The sequence below is a fragment of the Camelus bactrianus genome, chromosome 1 (assembly GCF_048773025.1).
Source record: "Camelus bactrianus isolate YW-2024 breed Bactrian camel chromosome 1, ASM4877302v1, whole genome shotgun sequence".
Lineage (NCBI taxonomy): Eukaryota > Metazoa > Chordata > Mammalia > Artiodactyla > Camelidae > Camelus > Camelus bactrianus.
The window spans coordinates 73,265,563-73,290,452 of NC_133539.1; the positions used below are offsets into that span (position 1 = coordinate 73,265,563).

The window sequence follows — 24,890 nt, forward strand, 5'->3', positions numbered from 1 at the left end:
CCTCAGATCTTTGAGTTTTTCTATCCTTATTCCAAATACATACCTTATGATGAGTTTAACCAAAGGGGTTTGGATGTGTAGGCCATATTCACTAGTGTTAAGAAAAATCAAATTAATTTCTCTGTTATCAATCTAATCAGTCACTATCACTCTTGTAGCCACCCCAATGCCCTTTACAGAAGAAACACTGGAATGTTTTGTTAATCAAGGGATTATATTAAACACTTCAAGTATTATATAATTAGTATTTTTACCACTGTAACTCAGAAAGATTTGGAAGAACTGCCATAGTGTGGAGTTTAGCCTTGAATGTCCATTACCAGGAAATGGAATGATTAGAAGAATATAACTAGTATTTAGAAATGTGCACTTTAATGCAGTCCATTTCTCTCCTTTTCACCTACTCCGTTATGACCTCTGTTATCTGCTGTGGTACTTACATGTTTAATGCCAGTAGTGAGCCCCTTTCTCTCTCTCTCTCCCTCCCTCTCTCTCTCTCTCTGTCTCTCTCTCCCCCTCTCCCTCCCCCCCCCACACACTCCAGCTGACCCTTGATACTCAAGTTGCAAGTGGGTGATTCATTGTGCTGTGCAGTTTAACTCACCATTTCTTATTTAAGTAGGCATCTGGAGTATTTTTTCCTCCTAACATAAAACTAAAATCTTACAAGGCCACTGACAACATATAATACTACCAGTCTAAATATAGGAGATTGCTTCCTTTTTTAAAGAAGTTAGAGTTCATAAGATCAGAGAGCAAAACCCTCTGGGATTCTCTCCCTTATGATTCAGCTTGTCCTGAAGGGGCCAGAAAATCAGGCCACAGCCCAGACAGAGAAAATTGTGCGACATGGAAAATGCAGAGCCGATTCCCATCTCGCACCTGCAGAATCTGCTGTCAGCTGTTCAATTCTAAGTTCTGTGGCTTTTCTTGATTCCTGCCTGTTTGCCTGGCTAATTTATTAACTCCTTAATATCTGCAGCAAAGACCACATAGGCAAATATTTATGGGATCACAAAAAAGACAAGAATGGAAGGGTGGCTGAGCAGGCTGACTGAATTTTGTGTTTACTGCACTGAACCGTTGCTGAGAGTTGTCTCGACAGCTGCACATGGGCCAGAGTGGCATCTCAGAATTCAGCCTTGACTTCCTAGTCTTGCTTCCATTCATTCCACCTTCAGCAGCCATCGAGCCATTCAGTACACCATCCTCATTTTATGTTGCAGGCAAAAAGCCAACAAAAATATGGTCACATTTAAAAGCCTTTTAAGCAGTGAGCACCTCCCTCCTTTCCCGATTGTTCCCTATTTTTTCACATTCCTAGTTAATAGGTTTTTAAAGCAGTTTCCCCAACTCTTTTCCTGCCACATACTGTCTTGCGTGGCATCTATGCAGCAAAAGGCTGTTCTTCAAGAGGCTTTTAAATCCATTGTACCTCTTTGTGCCTTTCAACTGCTAACTCTTCAGGTACAGGCTCTTTCTTGCTTAGCATATTTTGCATGTTCCAAGCCATTCACAGCAACTACAGGAAAAGTGAGGATAGAAATAAAAATAATAAACACAGTCATTTTAAATGAAGTTTAGAGCCATGTTTGCAGTTTTCTATTTGCTCAGGGTATCTCATAGATACCCATTAAGGGGAACATCTTCAGGAAGTGTACACTTTTGAGTTGAAATATAAATAGGTTTCTTTTTTCTTTTTTTCTCCCTCCCTCTTATCTTCTCCCCCTCCCACCCTCCCTCCCTTTCTTTTTTCTTTTCTTTCTTTCTTTCTTTCTTTCTTTCTTTCTTTCTTTCTTTCTTTCTTTCTTTCTTTCTTTCTTTCTTTTTTTTTTGAGAATGAAAGTTCCCTGGTAAGTCTCAAGGCTTTAGTTTGTTGAAACACTGATACACCATAAATTAGGTTGTTTGGAAATCCCCTCCTTGTTTTTATCAGTAGAATGAGGATAAGAGAAAGATGCAAATGATGAACACTAAAAAACCTAAATATTGTGAATTAGAAAGGATCTAAAGGTCTGTATTTACATTTTTCATTTAACAAGTATTTATTGTCTACTATGTGCCAGGAATTGTGCTTGGGCATTAGATGTAAAGATGAATAGGAAATAGTCTCTGTTCTAGAAGCAGCTCAGGTCTAGTGAGGAAAAAATACAGGTAAATAAGCAATTAATTAAATATGTATTTTGAGAAATAATGCTTTATGGTCTTGCTTGAAATTGAAAGGATTTGTTTAACTCAGAGATAAGAAATCTAAGGTAGGTAAGTATGCTGTTAAAATATGAAGTAAACAACTCTTCCCGCCTGACTACAGAAAATAATAATGACTAGCCCTCATTTTTAAATACTTAAAATTGTATGATCTTTTCAGACCCTGCAATGCTATATGCTTTTTCTTCAACTCTGAGATCAGTGATCTCATCATGTTGGCAAAATGAACTGAAGTTTTCTAAGTAATGTAGCTGTTATCCATTATTTAAATACTTAAGTCTTACAGTATGTTCTTTTTTCCCTGGCTTTGTTTGGTGGGTGATATTTAATAAGTTATAGAAAACTAGATTAACGAAGGCTCTCAAGGATAAAACTGCTTGTAGCAATCTTTTTTTTTTTTCTTTTTCTGTGTTGCCGCTATGCTTGGCACAAACTTTACATTTAAATTATTTTCCCACCATTTGTTTATAATTCTGTCTCTCCTTTAAAGAAGGGTTCATGTCTTTATCCTGGTTGATATCGCAGTGCCTACCATAATGATTGGCACATAGGAAAGGTTTAGGAAGGAAGGAAGGAGTGAAGGCAGGAAGATGGTCAATCTTTTCTATACACTAAAGTAGTATACAGATTATTCAGTCACTTGTGTCACTCTATCTTTGAAACCACAAGTTTTTACTTTATTTTATATACCATATAATACTTCACAGCTTAGCTTTTAAGATGAGCTGGTCACTCAGTACATTCAACTTCAGACAGCCAGATGTACCATAGTTATTTTTTATTTGCACTGATTATCTGCAAAACTACAATTAAGATAATTCCATTCAAATAGGTTTGGATAATAGTGTCACTAAAGAGGACATAACCACATAAAGTCTTGCAGTTAAGAGCCCAGAGTTCCTTTTTTTTTAAGATTACTTTCCGTTTACAGTTATTACAAAATCTTGATTGTATTCCTTGTGTTGTACAGTACATCGTTGGGCCTATCTTACATCCAGTAATTTGTGCCTCCCACTTCCCCACTCCTATATTGCCCCTCCCCCACTCCCCACTGGTGGCCACTAGCTTGTTCTCTATACCTGTGAGTCTGGTTCTTTTTGGTTATATTCACCATTTTTTTTTTTAAGATTCCACATATAAGTGATATCATACAGTATTTTTCTTTCTCTGACTTATTTCACTTAGCATAATACTCTCCAAGTCCTTCCATGTTGCTGCAGATGGCAAAATTGCATTCTTTTTTTATAGCTGAGTAGTATTCCAGTGTGTATGTGTGTGTGTATGTGTATCACATCTTTTTTTATCCATTCATCTGTTGCTGGACACTTAGGTTGCTTCTATATCTTGGCAATTGTAAATAATGCTGCTATGAACATTGGGATGCATGTATCTTTTCAAATTAATGTTTTTGTCTTTTTGGGTATATACCTAGAAGTGGAATTGCTGGATCATATGGTAGTTCTATTTTTAGTTTGTTGAGAAACCTCCATACAGTGGAAGCCCAGAGTTCTTATTCTATTCTTTCTTTAAAGGAAGATTGGCTTGTGCCAAAGTCACACTTATTTTTGATTAGAGATCATACAACATTTATGGGTCACATTGTGATCAATCATACCTTATGTTGGACTTTTCCTCCTGTATGTAGTTTGTAGGATTTATAATCTTTTAAACATTTAAAATAAACAGCTGTTACAGAATATGAGTGGGCACGCATTTAAAAAGAAAAAAAAAGCTATTTTAAAAAAACAAAAAAGCAAATGGTTCCTAAATCTTCATTAAAGGAAGGAAAACTTGGATTTTTCTTTCTGATGATTCTGATTCATTCATTAAGTCAATAATTAATTGACTATTTATTGACTATCAATATTGTCAAGGTGTTATATGGGTGCTGTGAAGTAAACAAAAATGATTAAGAAATAGTCCCTGCCCTCAGGGAACTTTTAGGCAGAATATGATTAATGTCTCAAGGGAGGCACATTAGGGAAGTAGCATTTAAGCTGGATCTTGAAGGATTTAAACCAGTGGAGATGTGAGGAAGACTTTATAAGCAGCGACAATAGCATGTGCTAAGACTCCAGACAGGATCATGGAGGAAGCATTGGGATGAAGGCTTGTGTTGGTTTAAGGTCATATAGTGGAGATATTTAGATACAAACTATGAAATTTATACTTCAGTTCAGGGAATACAGACCAATTACTTTTTAATTTACAAAATAGAAATGTGTTTTTTTTAAAGGAAGATTAGGCTGTCCATCTGTTGGATGGCTAGGTGTGAGGGGAGGGAACACTAGCAGTGGGGAGCTGAGTTGGGAAGGCGTGAGATTCTAGGATAGGAGTCTCATATTGGATTTTGGCTGTGGTGGCCGAAACAAGGAGATGAGTGCTGGATGAATACTGTAGCTATAGGAGCTGCTAAAATTTGCCCTAAACAGGAGTGATGGAAAGCAATAAAAGGGAATCAAGTATGGCACCAGATTTTGAGCTGGGAAGACAAGGAGAATGATGGTATTAGGAGTAGAAAGAGAAAAGTCAGATGGAGAAACTAGTTTAGTGGGAAAGATATTAATTTGGTTTTGACCCTGTTGTATTTGAATTGTTGTTCATTTGCTTAGGTTGAAGACAGCTATCGGAGTAAATGAAAATGAGGATCTTGGGAGAGAGGTCAGAACTAGAGATAGAGATCTTGGAATCATTTGTATTGTAATGATAATGGAAGCTCTGCAGGGAATATGGTCTCAAAAAGAGAGAGAGGGTGGTGAGAGAAGAGAACTGTGGACAAAACCTGAATGCTTAAATGCAAGAAGATAAGCCCATAAAGGGAGACAGAGACAGACTTATCAATAAGATTAAAGGAGTATCAGAATTGTGAAGGGTTATGGGGACCAAGAAAGGAAAGAGTTTAAAAAATGAGGTAAGTCAATAGCAACCAGAAATGTTCAGTTTTTAAAACAAATTCACATTTTAAAAACATTGCCTATATTTTACCTGCATGTTTTTGGTATTATATATTCCATAAATATGTTCTGTGTTTGGAAGGATCCACACCAAACTGTTAGTAATTGTTAATCTGGAGGAGTTGGATATGGTAGATTTTCTCTATGTAAGTGTATAAAGATATATCAGTGAGGATCTCAGGAGGAAACAGATGGCACTTTCAAATTAGGATAATCAAAAACAGTTAATAAAGAGACTGTTTACAAACATGTGGATGAGGTGTTGGGAAACCACAAAGATTAATGTAGTATCCCAGGGCTAGCAACAGCAGGGGTTGTTAACACCCCAAGGCCCTAAAGGATGAAGAGAAGGAGCAATTTTTGAAACTCAGGAGTGGTGGAGGGATGACTGCCTTGGGAGGAGCTGTGACTTTGGTCAAGGAGGCAGCAAGCCTGAAGGGACCTCTGGGAAGGAGACTGGGGGAATAAATATCCACTCGTCCCTCTTTTGGGTTTCTTTTTGCAGACAGGCCTAATCCAGTCGGGAGCTATATATCTAGGCAGCAGTCTATACAGGGCAGCCTCCTGAGGCAGAGCAGGGTGGGAAAGGGTCTGGATGGGCAAATAGAAGATATTTGGTGCAAACTGCATTGTATGAATTTAAAAACATAATTGTGTATTCTCTTTTTTTAAGGGAATGTGTAACTTTCTGCATACTTATGCATTCATATAATACAAAATTATAAAGTACATTATTGTATAAATAATGATTAAAGAAAAAGCATCTATAAACTCTCCACCAAAAAAGACCCCAGTGGGATTTTACAAAACTTTCAAGGGATAAATGATATTTATGTTATATAAATTGCTCCAGAAAATGGAAAAAAAAAAAGAAGAAAAGAGAAGCTGCCCCGTTGCCCAGCTCATTTTATGAGGCTTGTATAGTCTTGATATAGGATAAGGAAGATGTAAGACAAGAAAAGCATAACTTATTTCATTCTGTGGATGTGGGTACAATAACTCTGAATATTAGCTAACCAAATCCAACAGTTTATTTTAGAAAGTACATATTGATCAAGTAGTTTTTACCCAAGACTGAAAGGATGTTACAACATCAGAAAAATGTATCAGTGTACTTCATTTTAATATTAGATCTAAGAAGAAATAGCATATGATGATTTCCTGAGACACAGAAAAAGCATCTTATGATAAAAGTTGCAGAATAAAATATTAATACTTATTTGTGAAAAATTTACAGATTAGTAGGAGTATCAATGATTTTTCTAGGCAATTTATGGGAAAAAAACTTACTGGGATAAATTAGAAGCATTTCCACTGAAACAAAGAACAAGAAAAAAATGTTTACAGTTTTCACTACCATTTAAACATAATATTGGAGGTTCTGCCTACCTTTTAAGGCAGAATAAAGGTGTAAGGCATGTTAGGGTTGGAAGAGATAAAAATCATTATCTATAGATAATATGATTATATAGAAAGTCCAATTGAATCACCATATTATGAGTGCTAACAAAAGTTTAACAAGATTAGTAGAGGTATACAAATCAACTAAAAAAGCGTTCCTTTTAAACAAGTTACTCTTATAATAAAAATAAGATATTATTTTAAGACACATAAATCCTCATTTTTTGTTTCCTTCAGTAGAAAAGTAGAAAAGACATAAATAAGATATGAATAAATGGTGAGAGATAACTGTTTGCATGGTTGCTATGATTTAACCTAGTAAAGTTATCAATTCTCTTCACGTACACATGCAGAGTAAATGAAATTTCAGTCAAAAGTCTAACTGCATTTTGGAGGAACACAACAAATTATAAAATTTATATGAATGGCCAAATTTCTAAAAATGTACATAGGAAAAATGAGCCAAATAGGTGTTAGTTGCTCTCACTCATCAGCTATTAAGACATACTGCAAATGGTGATGATGATGATGATGATGATGATGATGTTGATGTTGATGATAATGCTTTTGTTCCTGCAATCTATAAATAAACCAAAATGAAACAAAATTGAGAGCTCAGAAATAGACCTAGTTATATATAAGGACATATGATAAATATTTGTATCACAAAGCAATTGAAAAAGGACAAATTGTTTAGTAGATGATGTTAGGATAACTATTTCATTATATGGAGAAAAATACAGACCTCTAACTTACATGAAGTTTGTCTCCAGATAGATCAAGTATCTAAATGTGAAAGATAAATTGATAAAGGTGATAGAAGATAATAGAAGAAAATGTGAAATAACGTCTTTGTGACCAAGGGGTAGGAAAAGGCTTTTTAAACAGAATCTCAAAAGCATCAACTTAAAGGTTGGATTTAGTTACACCAAAATTAAGGATTTTGTTCAATGTCATGTTCCATAGATGAAGTTAACAAACAGATGTTAGATTGGGAAAGGATATTTGCCACATTTAAAACCAGCAAGGGATAATAGCTTGCTAAACAAAATCTCAATGCATGAACCCCTTTAATCAACAAGAAAAATATGGGAAACCTAAGAAAAGAGTTCAAAAAAATTCATAAGAGGATAAACAGGTAATTCAGAGATGATGTTTGAGTAAATAGCAAATATATGAAGAGTTGCTAAAGTTCATTGTAAAGAGGTGAAATGCAAATTAAAGCAACAATAAAATATCATTTTATAAGTATTTGAATGTCAGCAATTAGAAAGGCAGATAATACCAAGTATTGGAGACGATATGGTATAGTGGAGATTTTTGCACTGCTGATGGTGATATAAGTTGCACAATAACTCTGGAAAGTCATCATATGTGTGACAATCCCACTGATGAATCTGTTTTTCCAGATAACTAGCAAGAATTTGAGTGGGGACATGTTCATGGATGTTATAGTTTCACTCATGGAAGTAAAGAGTTAGATGGATCTGAGGTGTCCAATGAGTAATTTTAATCAATAAGTAAATACAGTAGATGCATACTATGAAATGATATGCAGCAGTAAGAAGCAATGAACTAACTGATCATGGAAAAAAAATTTCAAACATAATCATGAAAGGAAAAATAGGAAACAGGACAAATGCTATTTATGTAAGTAGAATACACATAGTTCTTTACCAAACAACACCTGTTTTATAATGCTACATACATTTAAAGATACATAGTACTCTCTTTAAAATAGATAAGTACTCAGAGGAGGGAAATGAAAGTGAAATGGAAGAAAGAGTGAAATAAAGTAGAGGAGAGGGATCTTGCAAGGATCACACAACATGCTGAGAAATTAAGACCACAGTTAGATCAGCTTGCTGTCTGTGCATCTGAAGTTCAAAATCTAACAATAACAAATGAGACATTTAGGTGGTTTTCAATCTTTTGCTACAATGGCTATCTTTGTCATATATCATTTAAAATAAAAAAACCAACAAAACATTATACTAACATTTCTGAGGTATTTTCTCCACTCCTGTTTTTTCCTAAGACAGACTTATGGTATTCCAGGCAGAAGTAAAGTTAGTTATGTGCCTAGCAAGTATCCAGGGTATTCTCATGGCCTCCTTGACTGATCTGGTTTCAGTGATCTGAGAGACAAGGTCTATTTCTGCAGCTTTCACACATTTTGGTCTCAGGATCCCTTTATACTCTCAAAATTATTGAGGATCCGGAAGAGCTTTTGTTATTTACCATGTAAGGAATAAATGTAAATATTTAATAATTTAAGAATAACCATCATAAATCCGTAAAGTGTTAACATAATAACATTTAAAATGAAAAATAATTATATTTTGCAAAACAAACATTTAGTGTGAAGAGTGGCATCATTTTACATGTGTACGAATCTCTTTAATGTCTGACTTAATAGAAGACAGCTGGATTCTCATATTTGTTCTGCATTCATCTCTTGTGAAATGTTGTTTTGATTGAAGTATATCTGGAAAATCCAGCTTCACAGACATATAGTTGGAAAAGTGAGCGATATTTTAACAGCCTTTTCAGATAATTGTGGATATTTGTCTTTGATATTGCACCAAAGCTCGACAAGTGGTAGTTCTTGAAGGTGATTTTCAGTTTGAAATCTGAAACTATTATCAATGAACTTTTTGATATTAAAATTTATTGGCATGTCTTGTACTTTGATGAATCTTTTATCCATGCATAACTTTGTAATGTCATGCATTGGTCATTTGGAAAATATTGGTTCACTAAGTTATATATATCATATACAATATTAAAAAATCACATTTGTTAATTATAACACTGATCTCATCAGAAAAGTGCTAAAATATTGGGAAGCTATGAAGCTTACAGTAGTGGATACAATTTTTCTAAAGTTCTAATTTTCATTGAGAGTTTTTGGTAACAGTACTGTCATTTTTTTCCCCTCGAGGTTATAGACTTGCTTTACTTTTGAGAAAATACCAGATACTCAAGTCTGAATAAAGTATAGTTTGTTTGCAGATTTTTCTTTCAAATAACAATGGTGTTCCATGAAAAAAGGGGCTAGTAGTTCAGGTTGCAACTCAGCTGCAACTCAAAGTATGACGAGATTATCTGTGATCCTTTGTGTGGTGTGCAGCAGAAGTGTTTATACATACTTCCCATTTTATAACACAGAATATTAAAAAGGCTTATTCTCAAGGGTTGAGATTAAATAAAATTAATAATTTCTACTGACTCATCAAGGACATTCTTAAATGACTGGCTTTCCTCCCTGTATGGTGGTGAATGACAGAGATAGAGCCGTTTTGTGCCAGTGTCTTGATGTGTGCTAGGGTGGCAGCTGTCTTGTGAACTGTCTCTCGATTTCACCCACTCTTCCTCAGCTTCCATTTCTTTCCACTTCCTAAATTTGAAGAAGGGTTCGTGAATTAGGAGAGTTCAACTTCTCCCAGGGATTGAAAGTAGCACATAGGAGGAGGACCAAGAAGTTACCTAAGAAAGAGGGGAAGGAGGAATAAGAAAGAAAGTGCAGAGAGGGAGAGACTGATTTGGATGACGTTCTCTGGTCTGACTGTATTGCAGTTTTAGCAATCTCCATGTCGGAACTTATTTTTAACCTTCAAATGTTACAGTGGGAAAAGCATTTCTAACGATGACTTCAGAAATTATGTAAGAAAAAATACTGAAAAAAATTTTTAAAAAGCATTTCTGCATGACAAGAAACTACCATAAAGTCAAGAGACAAATATTAGCAATTGATACCAAACAAAAGACTAACCACCTTTATGTATAAAGAACTCCTAGATGTGAGAGAATGGATTAAACATATAAACAGGTATGTATCACAGAAAAGGAGTTGTGAATGGCTCCTTAATTTATAAAAAGATGTTCAACCTCACTTGTCATAAATGCAAATTATAGCTACATGAAGTACTACTTCCCACTTATCAAATCGATGAAAATCTTTCAATTTGACAGTATATTGACAAGACTATATGTAAAAAGATATTTTTGTACACCCCTTGTAAGAGTATAAATTGGCATAACCCCTACAGAGAGCAATTTAGAAGTATCTGTCAAAATTACAAATTAGCCTTTGCCCTGGCAATTTCACTTCTGGGAACTTTTCCTATACATGGACTTGCATATGCACATATGTGAAATGACATTTAAAGAAAGTTGGCTTTTTTTTTTTTTTTTTTTTTTTTGGTCTTGGTTGTATTTGCAAAAGTTTAGAAACAACTGACTGTCCATCAGTAAGAACTAATAACAGTGCATATGTGTTGAAGGAATTAATGGTAATGGGCATATTGGGGGCAAGAATAGGAGGGAGACCTTTCACTGTAGGTCTATCTCCTTATATTTTATTTTGAAAAAATTTAAACATATTACCCACATTTAAAGGATTTAAAAAATTCTTTATACTATGTGGTAAGTATTAAATTTGTCCTTTATGGTTACTAAGATAGAAAATGGGAAGAAAAATAATCCATCTGTTTTCTGCTGAAGTGAAATTGGAATTATGACCTAATGGTGTCTTATTTTCAGTAGTCACTTAATACATATTGGTTGAATGAGTGAAACAAATGGACAGTGACATTGCATTGCTATTAGGTAGTTTTATGATCGTGGTACACACAAGATAAAATTCACTTTTAGTTCCACTGTCTTTCCTGCTTGTGACATTATCTTCTTTCCTATTCTTCCTTCCTCTTCCTCCTTTTCTTTTTCACATAAACATGAGCTTCAACTCCTACTTCACTACCCAGACCTAAATAAAAATATGTTTGAAAGAACTACTCCACGTGAATGGACAGTTGTCTATATGAGATCTGGTGGTTTCAAATTATGCCCATTTTCTTTTACAAACAATAAAACGGGGTCTATATTACATCAAATAAACTGATTAAAGTTGAAAATTTTATTTAAGCCTTTGTGTACATGTAGAGAGAATCTGGATTACAGAGCTCTGAGACAAGTCTCAGAGTTTGAGATTTTAATAATTGATCCATTGATTCCTGAATTTGCATACTTTTCTCATTCTTGTCAATTGCTTGGTCAGATAGAAAATATCCCATAAGAACTTAAAGTCCACTAAATGAAAATATGTATTTACTGGAATGTAATACAATATATATTTAATGTATTTGAATAATAACAGAATAAGAAGCCTCTTAACTGTTTTCTCAATTAAACTCTCCTAAATTGCCATACATAATACAAATTATTATTATAAACTCCTTGTACATACACTGTAATTCCATAAGTGTTCTTCTACTATTTTTTTTTTTGTTTTGTTTTACTGTGAGCAACAGAGGTTCAATACATTTACATGGTGTAAAGTTTCTGACATATAATTGGAAAACAGAACAAAGATGCAATTCAGTTTGATGAAACTTTTTACAGTTCTGCATGTCTTTATGGGCATGTACATATATTGATACAAAATAATCCATTTAGCACTTTTTAAAAAGCTTTCACTGATGAAAAGTGTATATTTATAAATGACGTAATGTAGGCATTCATTTTTATATAGCACCTCCATTAAATTATTCCCTGTTTTTCCAAGTAAAAATTATCTTATAGTCTCTGAACTTTAATAACTAACAAAATTAAAGTCAACATTCTCTTAAATTTATTTTACATAATGAGGTCAAACTACATCATTTTTGTTTCAAATTAAATTTGATTTTTAGAAAAGTAGGAGGTAAACATTTGCTTAAAAGAAAAATCAAATAATTCAAATGGGGGCTGAATCCATTTCTTAAATCTTTTCCTGTGTTACACAGGATTTCTAGGAATGGCATCATTTCAAACTTGAGGCATCACTGCTGTGTTTTACACATATGGTTGGAATGACAATTCCCTTTCAGTGACAGCCTCCCATTTTCACATGGGAGGAGCTGGAATACAGTTATGGAGTAGTCTGTCAAAGATTTTTTTTATTATTAACAGAAAAGTTATATTGTCTGCCTGACTGAGAATGTTTGTGGAAACTTGTGATTTCTACATCTGGAATTGATTTTTGAGAGTACATGCAAATCAAACTATTGAATAGGTAACGATATTTTACTCCCCTGCAGACCCAACTTGTGGTCTAATGTACAACTACAACAGATCTTCAAAGTTGTCCATCACAGTTGGAAAACTCCAAGATGGTTTATCCTGAGAAGTACTCTCTCAGGAGTTGCTTTTTAAGAATAGTATAGATTTTCTCATTTCTAAAATGGCTTTATTAAAACCTCACCTAGAAGCAGAGGTAGATTTTTTTTTTAGTCTTAAGAATTTATAGTTATTCTGGTCAGCAAAGCCTAATAATAATTTACTTAATCTAAAATTTAAAATAAAGGCAGCCAGGTTTTCACAATTATTTTTCAAATGCAATTCCTAAAATAATTGGTATGTCTAGACTTGGCTTTTTCTGTACCAGTGGTTCCTAGGTAATGATTAATGATTACATTTTCATCCATCTGTGGTGAAATAGGAATATAAGGACAATTAAATCAATCCAGTTTAAATTAGGACTATCCTTTTTATTGAGATTATGTCATTTCCTACTTTTAAATGTTAAAATGGTCATTCTTTTATTATATAACAGTAGTGATAGGTAATTATTTTTGTCATCTTTTTGGTGGCAATTTTTTGTAGATGTCTAGTTTTTGAAAGATTTATTGGTTGTGAGATACAGAAATGTAGGAACCGAATTTTATACAATATTAAAACATCCACATAAAGTAAAAATTTAGTGTCAAAAACATTTAATTTACTAAATAATTAACCTTTTAACAGGACATTGAGATACTTGCTTTAAAGTAACAATTAATTATAGTCTATTATATATGCAAAAATTTACAAATAAATTTATCCATATGGTCAACATATAACATGAGATGAATTAGAAAGGGCTTTTAGAAAGTGTGGACAGTGACTTGGCCTGGGATGGACAGGCAAAGGAAGAAACTAACAGACTGAAAGGTCACATTTGCTGTGACTCTGAAATTATTTTATGGGTTTGGCTTAAAGAATTGAGATTAGCTAAATCTGGATTAAAGAGAGGAGAATTATCACTCTTACAACGTTGATAAATTAGGAATGGTTTTAGCAGCTGGTGATTAATGAGGGCTCAAAGGTAATTATACCTGGAGTACAAAATCTTTGTTTTATTTGCTGCTCCCCTCTTAGCACCTACTCGGTGCTCCATAAATATAAGGTTAATGAAGACCATGGAAGAAGAAAGAGAAGGTGGCTGCTGGGAAAGCAGCAGTGGAGTACTGTGTAGATTACCAAGAAGATGAATTTTAGGAATAGCTAATAAATTCAGTTTTTTGAAGGCCTCTTTTAACACAGACAACATAATCTTTTTTACTATCAATTGCTTTACTAACTACAATATGGATGGTAATACTCAAAATTATTCATTTGAAAGATTTTGTATTGGCTGTCAGTTATTATCACTAGAATTTACATGATAACTAGAAGACTACAGAGTTTATGTGTTAAGATTGTCCTAAATCCATTAGTAATTCTAAAACTTTGGTGAACTTTTTATTTATGCAAAGAATTTCACTTCTAGTGACATATTTATGGACCTAAAATGATTATCAGCTCCTTAAAATCACAATAGAATTGGAAAGTGATTCCAAAGATAATCTGTATCATCTTTCCTGTTTATAAAAACTAATTTTCAAAGATCTTATTGACATTTTGCACTGTATTGAATCAGGCCTACTTTATTTAAAAAAAATTCAGTTATATAAATTTGAGGTATATAGCATTATAATTCAACATCTGTATATACTACAAAGTGCCACCACAGGTCTAGTTACCATCCATCGCCATATGGTTGACTTCCTTCACCCATTTTGCTCACCCCCCTTACCTTCTTCCCCTCTGGTGATCACTAATCTGATCTCTATCTCTGTGAGTTAGTTTTTGTTTTATTTTGTTTGTTAATTTGTTTTGTTTTTCTAGATTCCACAGATGAGTGAAATCATACAGTATTTGTCTTTCCTCATGTGACTTGTTTGATTTAGCATAATACCTTCAAGGTCCATCCATGTTGCAAATAAAAGGATTTCACTCATTTTTATGGCTGAGTAGTATTCCATTGTCTGTATATGTACCACATCTTTATTCAGTCATCCATCAGTAGACACTTAGGTAGTTTCCATATGGCTAAATAATACTGCAGTGAACATAGAGATGCCTGTATCTTTTTGAATTTCTGTTTTTGTATTTGGATAAATTGAAGTGAAATAGCTGGGTCTTATAGTGGTTCTAGTCTTAATTTTTTGAAGACTCTCCATACTGTTTTCCATAATGCCTGCACCAACTTACAGTTTCACCAACAGTGTATGCAGGTTCCCTTTTCTCCATATCCTCTTTAACATTTGTTATTTCTTGTCTTTTTAATAATAGCTATTCTAATGTATGCAAGGTGATATCTCATTGTGGTTTTGGCTTTCACTTCTCTAATAATTAGTGATGTTGAGCATCTTTTCATGTACCTGTTAGCCATCTGTATGTCTTCTTTGGAAAAAAATGTCTATTCAGATCCTCTGCTCATTTTTTAATTGTTTTTTTGTTTGTTTTGGCTGTTGTTTTGGATATTAACCCCTTATCAGATATATCATTAGAAAATATCTTTTCCCATTCAGTAGGTTTCCTTTTCATTTTGATGATGGTTTCCTTTGCCGTACAGAAGCTTTTTAGCTTGATGTAGTCTCATTTATTTATTTTTGCTTTTGTTGCCCTTGTTTTTGGAGTCAGATCCACAAAAACATCACTAAGGCCCATGTCAATGAGGTAACTACTTATGTTTTTTTTTTTTTCCCTAGAAATTTTATGGTTTCAGGTCTTACATTCAAGTCTTTAATCCATTTTAAGTTAGATTTTGTATATGATGTAAGATAGCAGTTTAGCTTCATTCTTTTGCATGTAATTGTCCAGTTTCCCAGCACCATTTGCTGAAGAGATTGTTCTTTCTCCATTGTACAGTTTTTGCTCCTTTGTCATAAGTTAATGGTCCATATATATGTGGGTTTATTCCTGGGCTTTCAGTTTTGTTCCATTGACCTGTGTATTTGTTTTTGTGACAGTATTATAACCATTTTGATTACTGTAGCTTTGTAGTACAGTTTGAAATCAGGGAGTGTGATTTTTTTTTTTTTCTCAAGATTGTTTTTGCTATTTGGGAACTTTTGTGGTTCCACAGAAATTTTAGAATTATTTGTTCTATTTCTGTGAAATATGCCATTGGAATTTTTATAGTGATTTTACTGAATCTGTAGATTTTTGAGGGTAGTATGGACATTTTAATAATATTAATTATTCCAGTGTACAAACATGGACTATCTTTCCATTTCTTTGTGTTTTCTTCAATTTCTTTTGTCAGTATCTTAGTTTTTATTTGTTTGTTTGTTTACTTACTTACTTACTTAATGGAGGTATTAGGGATTGAACAGGACCTCATGCATGCTAAGCACACACTCTACCACTGCATTATACCCTCCCCTCCTTAGTTTACAATGTACAGGTCTTTCATCTCCTTTGTTAAATTTATTCCTATGTGTTTTATTCTTTTTGATGCAATTGTAAATGAGATTTTTTTCTCAATTTATCTTTCTGATACTTTGTTACTAGTGTATAGAAATGCAACAGCTTTCTGTATATTAGTTTTGTATCCTGAAACCTTACTGAATTCATTTATTAATTCTAGTAGTTTTTTGGTAGTCTTTAGGGTTCTCTGTATACTGTGTCATGTCATCTGCACATAATGACAGTTTTACTCCTCCTTTTCCTATTTGGATGCCTTTTATTTCTTTTTCTTGCCTAATTGCTATGGCTAGGACTTCCAATACTCTGTTGATTAAAATTGTGGGAATGGGCATATTTGTTTTGTTCCTGATCTCAGAAAAAAGGCTTTCAGCTTTCTACCATTGAATATGGTGTTAGTTGTGTGTTTGTCATATATGACCTTTATTATATTGAGTTATATTCTCTCTGTACCCACTTTGTTGAAAGTTTTTATCATAAATGGATGTTGACTTTTGTCAAAAACTTTTTCTGCATCTACTGAGATGATCATGTGATTTTTATCCTTCATTTTGTTGATGTGATGTATCACACTTACTGATTTGTGGATGTTGAACCATCCTTGCATCCCTGGAATAAATCCCACTTGACTGTGGTGTATGATCCTTTTAATATATTGTTGGATTCTGTTTGTTAATATTTTGTTGAGGGTTTTTGCTCTCTGTGTTCATCAAGGATATTGGGCATCAGGTTTACTTTTAGATTTCTTATACTTATTAAAAACAAACTGCTTATAATTGTTTCTTATAAGCTATTTGGTCAAACAGTCAAAATTTGGTAAGGAAAAAGTATGAATGAGATTCATGAAAATTTATTTTTTATCAGATTAGTGTTTTGAAGTATGATTAAATATAAGATCTAAGTTTCATTTCACTTTACAGGATTAATTTCCCCAGAAACCAAAAGAGACACCACTTTATGGGCTAGTGTCATCAAGGACTGCATCTTAGTGATTTAGTCCTCAGATATACAAAAGCCCACATGGTTCTAATAAATGTAAAATTTTGATGTCCAATATATACGCGATAAGTTGACAATACAGGACTCCTTCAGTGAGATATTAGAATTTTCAATAGTAAGTTTGCTCTCACTAGTTCATCCCACATTAGCATTTATGTTTCTCCTCCCAACCCCCTCACCTTGTCTCAATGCATGAGGTACAAGACTCACTGATTATTTCTATTGTATGTTCTAGACATTTAAAAGTGTGTGGTCTAGCAAACTGTGAAGCAGACCGGAATTCTTTATAGCATAAAGTTAGTGACACATGGTTGCTTTAAATCATATCCACTATTATGGTAGCCAAAATGAATGGAATGATATAATAAAGGTTGTTTTCTTATCTATGTATAATTAAAGGTTCTCCCAAAACACTTAGAAAATATCTCTCTCATTCAGGAGAGGAACTTGGATTTGCAAAGTATGTATTGTTTTCCTAAACGCTTATTGCTTGTGAAACATGTGCATACCTGCATAAGAGCATATGTTCATTAATTGTTAAAAAGAGTCATGGAAGTGAAGACAGATGTTCATTTTATCAGATTATCAGTGATGAGACCAGTGTAGCTATTCAAGATGTTCTTTATGTTCTGTTTGTGGTTATACTGTTTGTCCATCTTTGCACTCCAGGTATTCCCCAGGAAGTGGGCCTCATAGTGTCTCCTTCCTGTGATTTACACAGGCTTGAGTGGAATACACACCAATTAGCCATTCATGTTCTCTGTTATTCTCTCATTTGGGGATTACTCTCCTCCCCTGACTCTGGTTGTCTCAGGTTGGGAGCATCTTATTTCTGAAGTATAATGTCTCATGTGTGAGGGAGGCCACCTAAGTATGAAGTTACTCTCACTTCATTCTCTCGACTGTCCTTTAATGCTGTTGCCTTTTGAAAACCATCCCCTATGTCACCTTTCACCAAAGTATTCTGTGCTAATTTGGGAAGATTTATTATTGTATGTCTAAACTCAACTGAAAGGAGCAAATATGCAAATGAATCCTAATAGGGACTGTCCAACCATTTTCTCACAAGTTTTAAGCAAGTGCTTCTAGACTTTCTAAAAATAGAGTACATATCACAAAACAGCTTATATCCAGCAAACTCATTTTATCATTTAATCTGACCATAAATTATAGAAACTTGTTAAAAGCACTCCTCCTCTGGTCTTCCTTTCTGGGCCAAGGAAGGCACAGGAAGAAGATGGAGACATGAGGAAGGTGACAATCTTTTCCTACTCTGTCCTTACACGTGCTTAGCCTCCTGCACAGGAGTTACTCATGAGTCATCTATGAGGATTTTTTTCATATAAAGTTAAATTGTATCCAGCTGCTCCAGCTGTTTTCATTTCACATTTCAATGTTTACTGTTCTATTGAACTGAGAAAGCAGCTATTGAGTGTTGCATGTATTATTCTAAAAAAGGAACTTTTTTGTCCTTAATAGCTAAAGTACCAGAACTGTCCAGGAGTTCAGGGACCATGTGTATTGTTTTCTACACTGAATTTCCAGAATCTAACCTGGTACTTGCTACCTTGTAGGTATTCAGTATACACTTAATAGTAGAATAAAGAATGGTCAGTGCTCTCCTAGTTGATAAAATAAATAATGATGCCTACATTGTATGTTTGTAACCTTGTGAAAGGCAAAAGATTAAATTGCCTTTCATTGTGTTTGTGTAGATACATGTATTATAAACTATATAATTAAAGCCTTTTTATTGTTGATTTGCTGTTTTTAAACTAAATTTAAAATTGTGGAATCTGAGAACATTTATAAGAGGAATATTTACAGCGGGGTTTCTGTTGCATGACAGTTTGAAAGTTACGTTAATTGTAATGCTTTATTTTTTGAGGCCTTGTCCTTATCAATTGTTTTGATCTATCAACTGTACAGCAACCCTGACCCTCTACTCAGTCGACAATCCAAGTATAACTTATAGTAGGCCCTTCCTATACATGGGTCCTCCGTGTCTGTGGTTCCTTGGTATCCATAGTTACAGATTTGAGGATTCAACCAACTTCAGATTGTGTAGTACTATAGCATTTACTCTGGGAAAAATCTGCACGTAATTGGACCCACACAGTTCAAACCCATGTTGTTCAGGGTCAACTGTAGTTCAAAATTCAAAACAAAAAGTTTTCTCTCCCATCCTTGACCCCTAGCCACCTAATTCCCCTCCTCACAGTTGGTGTTATTTGTTTCTTGCATAGTTTTCCAGAAATAATTTATGTTTTTAAAATTCAACACTAATTTAAATCTAGCTCTTATGTAACTTTCTTTATCAGTTCATACACAGTTTCTTCATTCTTTTCTATGGATTCATGTTCTGCATGGATCTACTATAATTTATTTAAACAATTTCTTATTAATGAACATTTAAGTTATTTCCAGTATTTTACTATTATAAACTGTGATGCCATGAATAACTTTGTAAATATGTTATTCTGTACACAGGTATTTCATTAGAATAAATTCCTAGACGTAAAATTATCTTTTAAAATAGGTGTAATTATGTATTTTTCTAGATGTAGAATTATTATATAAAAGGTATATGCATTTATAATTTTGTTAAGTATCTTCCAAATTGCCTAAAGGGTAGGTTTTAATGATTTTTTTCTTAACAGTTTGCTTGACTCTTACACAAGCTGTGTAGTCACACCATAGAAAATCGAAGCCTACAGTCCTTAGGTGGAATAAGCAACCATGTCAGCGATGCGATTTAAAGGAGCACTGAGTGTCCTACAGTCCAAAAATCTGTAAGTCGCCAGCCTGTCATAATGTCATTTGAGGCAATCCGTAGAGGCTTTCTGTATAATAATCACACCCAATGCTTTATTTATTTTTTGGTTACTAGTAGTCATAGCTTGATAAACTATAAAATGCCTCTCCAAAACTTCCATTTTTCTTGTGTATATTTCCACCTTATCTACTGAAAGACTGAGTGACAGCCCATGACCTTTTTACTATAATAACCTGTGGGACATTCAAGTTACACAGAATATTGATATCACTCTGGGGGGTTGGAGGAGGAGCAAGTGAGGGAAGGAGGGAAAGAGAAACTTAATTCTTCACAGGTTTTTGTTGTTGTTGTTAAAATGCCCTGGAAAGTTCTAGGTTTTAATGGAGATTTCATTGTGAATCTGCACAGTCATGGTTTTGTGAACTTGTTCCTGCTGATGGAGTTAATTTTGTCTTGGCAGGTGAATGTAGTTCTGAAAAAAAAAAGAGTATTGTGCTCTATGGACACATGCTGATCCCTCTCACCCCAAAATACTGAACATTAAACAGGAGTAGGGAACTCTGGCCCCTCTTAACTGTTGAAGGGTAACTTAAAATTGATAATTTCTGTTTAGACTTTTAGTCTAGTAAGGTTGTCAATTGGGGTCTTCTAGGAAGGAATGTGTTTTTTTCCTCCTAAGTTTTACAGTATTTGCTAGATCTTTTTCTTTTTCCTTGAAGAAGGTTAGCAATATCTCAGGAAAACCATACACCACATCAGAGGGAATGGGAGTGAGGGGTGTAGAGAAAGTAATGTAAGAGCTGGTGAAGCAGAAAGGGATCTCTATATAAAAATGTTAGGAACCAAGAAGTAGGATAGTAGGAATATGCAACCTACTTAATACATAAAATATCCAAAAGTTTAGTGGCTTTCAGTATCAGTGAATTACAGGACATTCCTGCAGGCCCGCTGTATTAGTGACAGGGAAGTTGAACTCAGCAGCCACAACACACTAATCCATTCAGGGCCGGATGGATAAGGAAACTGTGTTGGTGAGGCAGCCGGTTGCTATGCAGTATTAGTGTTCCGCTTTAATTGTGCTTATTGCAGTGCTGGACGCTCCATACCTGCATGCACGACCTTCTAGCCCTTCTCAAATCTAAGCACACTATGAACATGATTTTTGTGCTCCAGACTCACCAGTTTTTAAATTATTTCTATGTTGCAAATTAGAAATTAAGCATCATGGTGAACTCAAGAACATGAGCAAATAAGAAACAAGGCTTTGGACAGAATAAGACTGTGAACAGAAAATTCCACTTTCCACTGCTGATTTCTATCACAAAATTCCAGTGACTCTATGAAAAACATTTCCCCCCTTTCTTCTTGATAGTCTGTGTATGTTTGTTGTCAAATATGAAAAAAAAAAACTGTGATAGAAGAAGAGAGACAGCTTTTGAGATCTGTGATTTTGGTTTAGGTAAAGCTGCTCTACAAGCAGTTTCTTGTCGGGTCAACAAGCCTGTGTGTGTTTTGGCATAGAACTGAGAGTGCTAATGCCTAATCCACTTAGAATAACCCTTTCAGGGATGTTGAGATATCCAGGCGATAAACTGACAGCAGTAGAGGAGGATGAAATACTAGAACTTTATCAACCTTAAGAAAAAGTTGCAAAAACTGGATCCACTAGTTTGTAGACTTGCAATTTTCTATCTAGATGGCTATTGGAGTTTCTGTTATAACTTTCAGTCACTTTCTCTTGGGATAATAATACATGCTTGTATCAACAAGGCAGCATGGTATAATGGAAAGGATGGAACTTAGGAACCAGGTAGATGTGAGTTTGAGTCCTATCTCTGCCCCTTTTTAGCTGTGTAATTTATTTATTTATTTATTTTTGGAGCTTGGAGTTCATTCGTTTAATGAGCACTTACTGAACTCCTGCTCTGGCCTAGTTAGTGCTGGCTCTACCTTTCATGAAACTACATTTACTCATAACTGTAAATTTAGACAAATTACTTCACTTTGCCAAACCTCTGGTTCCTCATTTGAGGACAACAGTTGTAACTTGTAGTCTTTGTAAGGACTAAATAGGGTAATTTACATTAATCTTCTTCTACAATGCCTGAACTGTAATAGGACTTGTTAAGTGATAGTTCTCTCTCAGCTGTCCTCTTCCTCCACAGACACAGGCAACTGAAGTTGTAATAAATGTATCTGCATGTATGTTCCAGAGAGGATTTAAGGTGGTTTTAATTTGGTGATTGGACCCAATGGTTTCCTAGTAAAATTTGAGAATGAGGAAGTTATTTTTCCTTTTTTTCATGAGAGATATTTTAAGGCTAATAGCATTTACTTTTTCTTTTTTCCATTCTGTGCATTGTATATATATTTTTTCTTTTCTTTCTTTCTTTTTTAATTGATGTATAGTCCGTTTCCAATGCTGTGTCAGTTTCTGGTGTACAGCATAATGTTTGTCATACATATATATATATTCATTTTCATTATAGGTTGGTACAAGATATTGGATATAGTTCCCTATGCTACACAGTGTAAACTTGTTCTTCATCTATTTTATACATAGTAGTTAGTATCTGCAAATCTCAAACTCCCAATTTATCCCATCCCACCTCCTATATCCCCTGGTAATCGTAAGTTTATTCTCTGTGTCTGTGAGTCTGTTTCTGTTTTGTAAATAAGTTCATTTGTCTTTTTTTTAGATTCCACATATAAGCAGCATCATATGGTATTTTTCTTTCTCTTTCTGGCTTACTTCATTTAGAATAACCATCTCCAGTTCCATCTATGTTGCTGCAAATGGCATTATTTTATTCTTTTTTTATAGCTGAGTAGTATTCCATTTGTGTGTGTGTGTGTGTGTGTGTGTGTGTGTGTGTGTGTGTATCACATGTTCATTTGTCATTGGATATTTGGGTTGTTTTCATGTCTTGGCTATTGTAAATAGTGCTTCTGTGGACATTGGGATGCCTGTGTCTCTTTGAATTATAGATTTCTTTGGATACATGCCCAGGAGTGGGTTTGCTGGATCATACGGTAACTCGATTTTTAGTTTTTTAAGGTACCTCCATACTGCTGTCCATAGTCAGGCTGCACAACTTAGATTTCCACCAGCAGTGTAGAAGGGTCCCTTTTTCTCCACACCCTCTACAGCATTTATTTGTAGACTTTTTAATGATGGCCATTCTGACTGGTGTGAGGTGATACCTCTCTGTAGTTTTGATTTTCTGTGCATTATATTTGATGATCTTTGGGATAAGTGGTCTAACAACATATTGGCAAATTGCACAATGATGTTCTAAATGTCAGTAATGCTAAATTTTATGTGTATTGTATCAGAATAAAAAAGAGAAGAAAGAAAAAAATAGAAATAAACAATGTTCTTCCTTAAAAAAATGGCAATGCCAGTAGTTCCTGGTAAATAACATCTGTTATCCATTGCTTTGTGGCTAAAGCATAGAACTGAAATGAATAAAATAAATGGCTTAAGAGTTTGAATTGTGAAGAGTATCTTTAAAAATTCATATATTACAAAGATGTTTATCACAGAATTATTTATAATAATGAAAAACTGAAAGCAATCTAAATGGCTCATATTAGGAAAATGAGTAGGAACAGTAATATAAATTTATTGAGCACTTACTAACACTTACTATGTATCAGACACTTTTAAGTATTTTATACGTATTAACTCTTTTAGTTCTAACAATAAAACAATGAAGTAGGTAGGACTGTTATTCACATTTTATCGATGAGGCCCAGAGGTGTTAGTAAATTGCCCAAATTCACACTACTGGTAAATGGCAGATCAGGGTTCCTACCTAGGCATGTGAGTTTGTGCCCAAATTTGAGGTATTGAGATAATGTAATATTTTGCAACCTTAAAATGCTGCCTAAAACATTTTTGATGACACAAAAGTGATTATTGTATAACAAAGCAAAAAATGTAGGATAAAAATTATATGTGCAGTAAATGATCAATTTTGGAAAAAAAAATCTATGGAAGAAATACTGAAAGAAAATGTTTATATTGGTTGTCCCTGGAAGAGTAGAATTATTATTTGTTTTCTCTTGTATGTAGTTTTGATACCTTAATCATTTCTTAAGTTAATTTACATTCACTTTATATTCAGAAATAATAAACTATTTACAATAGCATCTCATTTACTTAGTATTTTTATGAATATCTAAATTATTCCATATAGGTGAAATATGTTTTAGTTTTGGGAAGGACCTTCGTAAAGTGATTTAATTCAGTTTTCCAGCCAGTGCTTAAATCCATTCAGTAATACCCATACCAGGAGACTTTTGAGTTATATTTGAATACTCTTTTGTTGATGGAAAATTCACTATTTCTCAAGGCAGTGCAATCCATTAATAAACATTTTTTACTCTGAGAACTTCCAAAGCCTAATCTTTTATGAAAAGAACCTTTTCTTTTTATATTTTATACATTATATGCATGCTGGTGGAATGGTCTGCTGCAGGATTCTAGACCCCAGCTCTGGAAAGAGGACCTTGTTATCTGGGGTATTCTATTATTGCCTGAACCCTTCCTCTGAGACATAACCCTTTATTCTGCCCCCACCTGCTTTCTGGTCTGCTAGTCTATGAGGATCTCTGCTGGTGTTCTTAGTGTTGCTTACGTTACCATGCCTGGCTATTTGATTTTTATGTGTAAAGAAGCTATGACAACTGCCCTAAACTGTCTCAGTGAGCACCCCACAGGAGGAGACCCCAATAGTGATAATCTTGTACTGTTTCTTGTCATTCAGGATAACATTCCTTTCAAGAAGAACATACAGAACTTTTTATTATTATGAGTAATAATTTCTATTGATTGAGCAGTTCCCATATGGCAGGCACAGTGCTGGAACTTTAAAAATCATGACCCACTTCATTATTATCACCCTTAGATATGTATTCTTCCTATTTTGCAGATGATGCTGGTGCCAATAATGCCTAGAGGGATTGAATAATTAACCCAAGGTCACAAAGGCAGT

At 34.2% G+C, this 24,890-nt stretch overlaps 2 long non-coding RNA genes across 6 annotated transcripts in view; one reads left to right on the forward strand and one right to left on the reverse strand.

Annotated features, from left to right (window-relative positions):
• Positions 1-24,890, reverse strand: part of LOC123614783 (uncharacterized) — a 654,335-nt gene that overhangs the window by 51,847 nt on the left and 577,598 nt on the right. For 2 of the 3 annotated variants that reach the window (XR_012508173.1, XR_012508172.1), the window contains one exon: positions 1,824-7,143. The exons of the other annotated variant lie outside the window; for it this stretch is intronic. This is a non-coding gene — a long non-coding RNA (uncharacterized LOC123614783). Of the gene's footprint in view, positions 1-1,823; positions 7,144-24,890 lie in introns of those variants that run through there. 3 annotated transcript variants of the gene reach the window in all.
• The window catches only part of LOC105063334 (uncharacterized), a 121,523-nt gene that overhangs the window by 7,446 nt on the left and 89,187 nt on the right, over positions 1-24,890 (forward strand). The gene's annotated exons all lie outside the window — the stretch shown is intronic.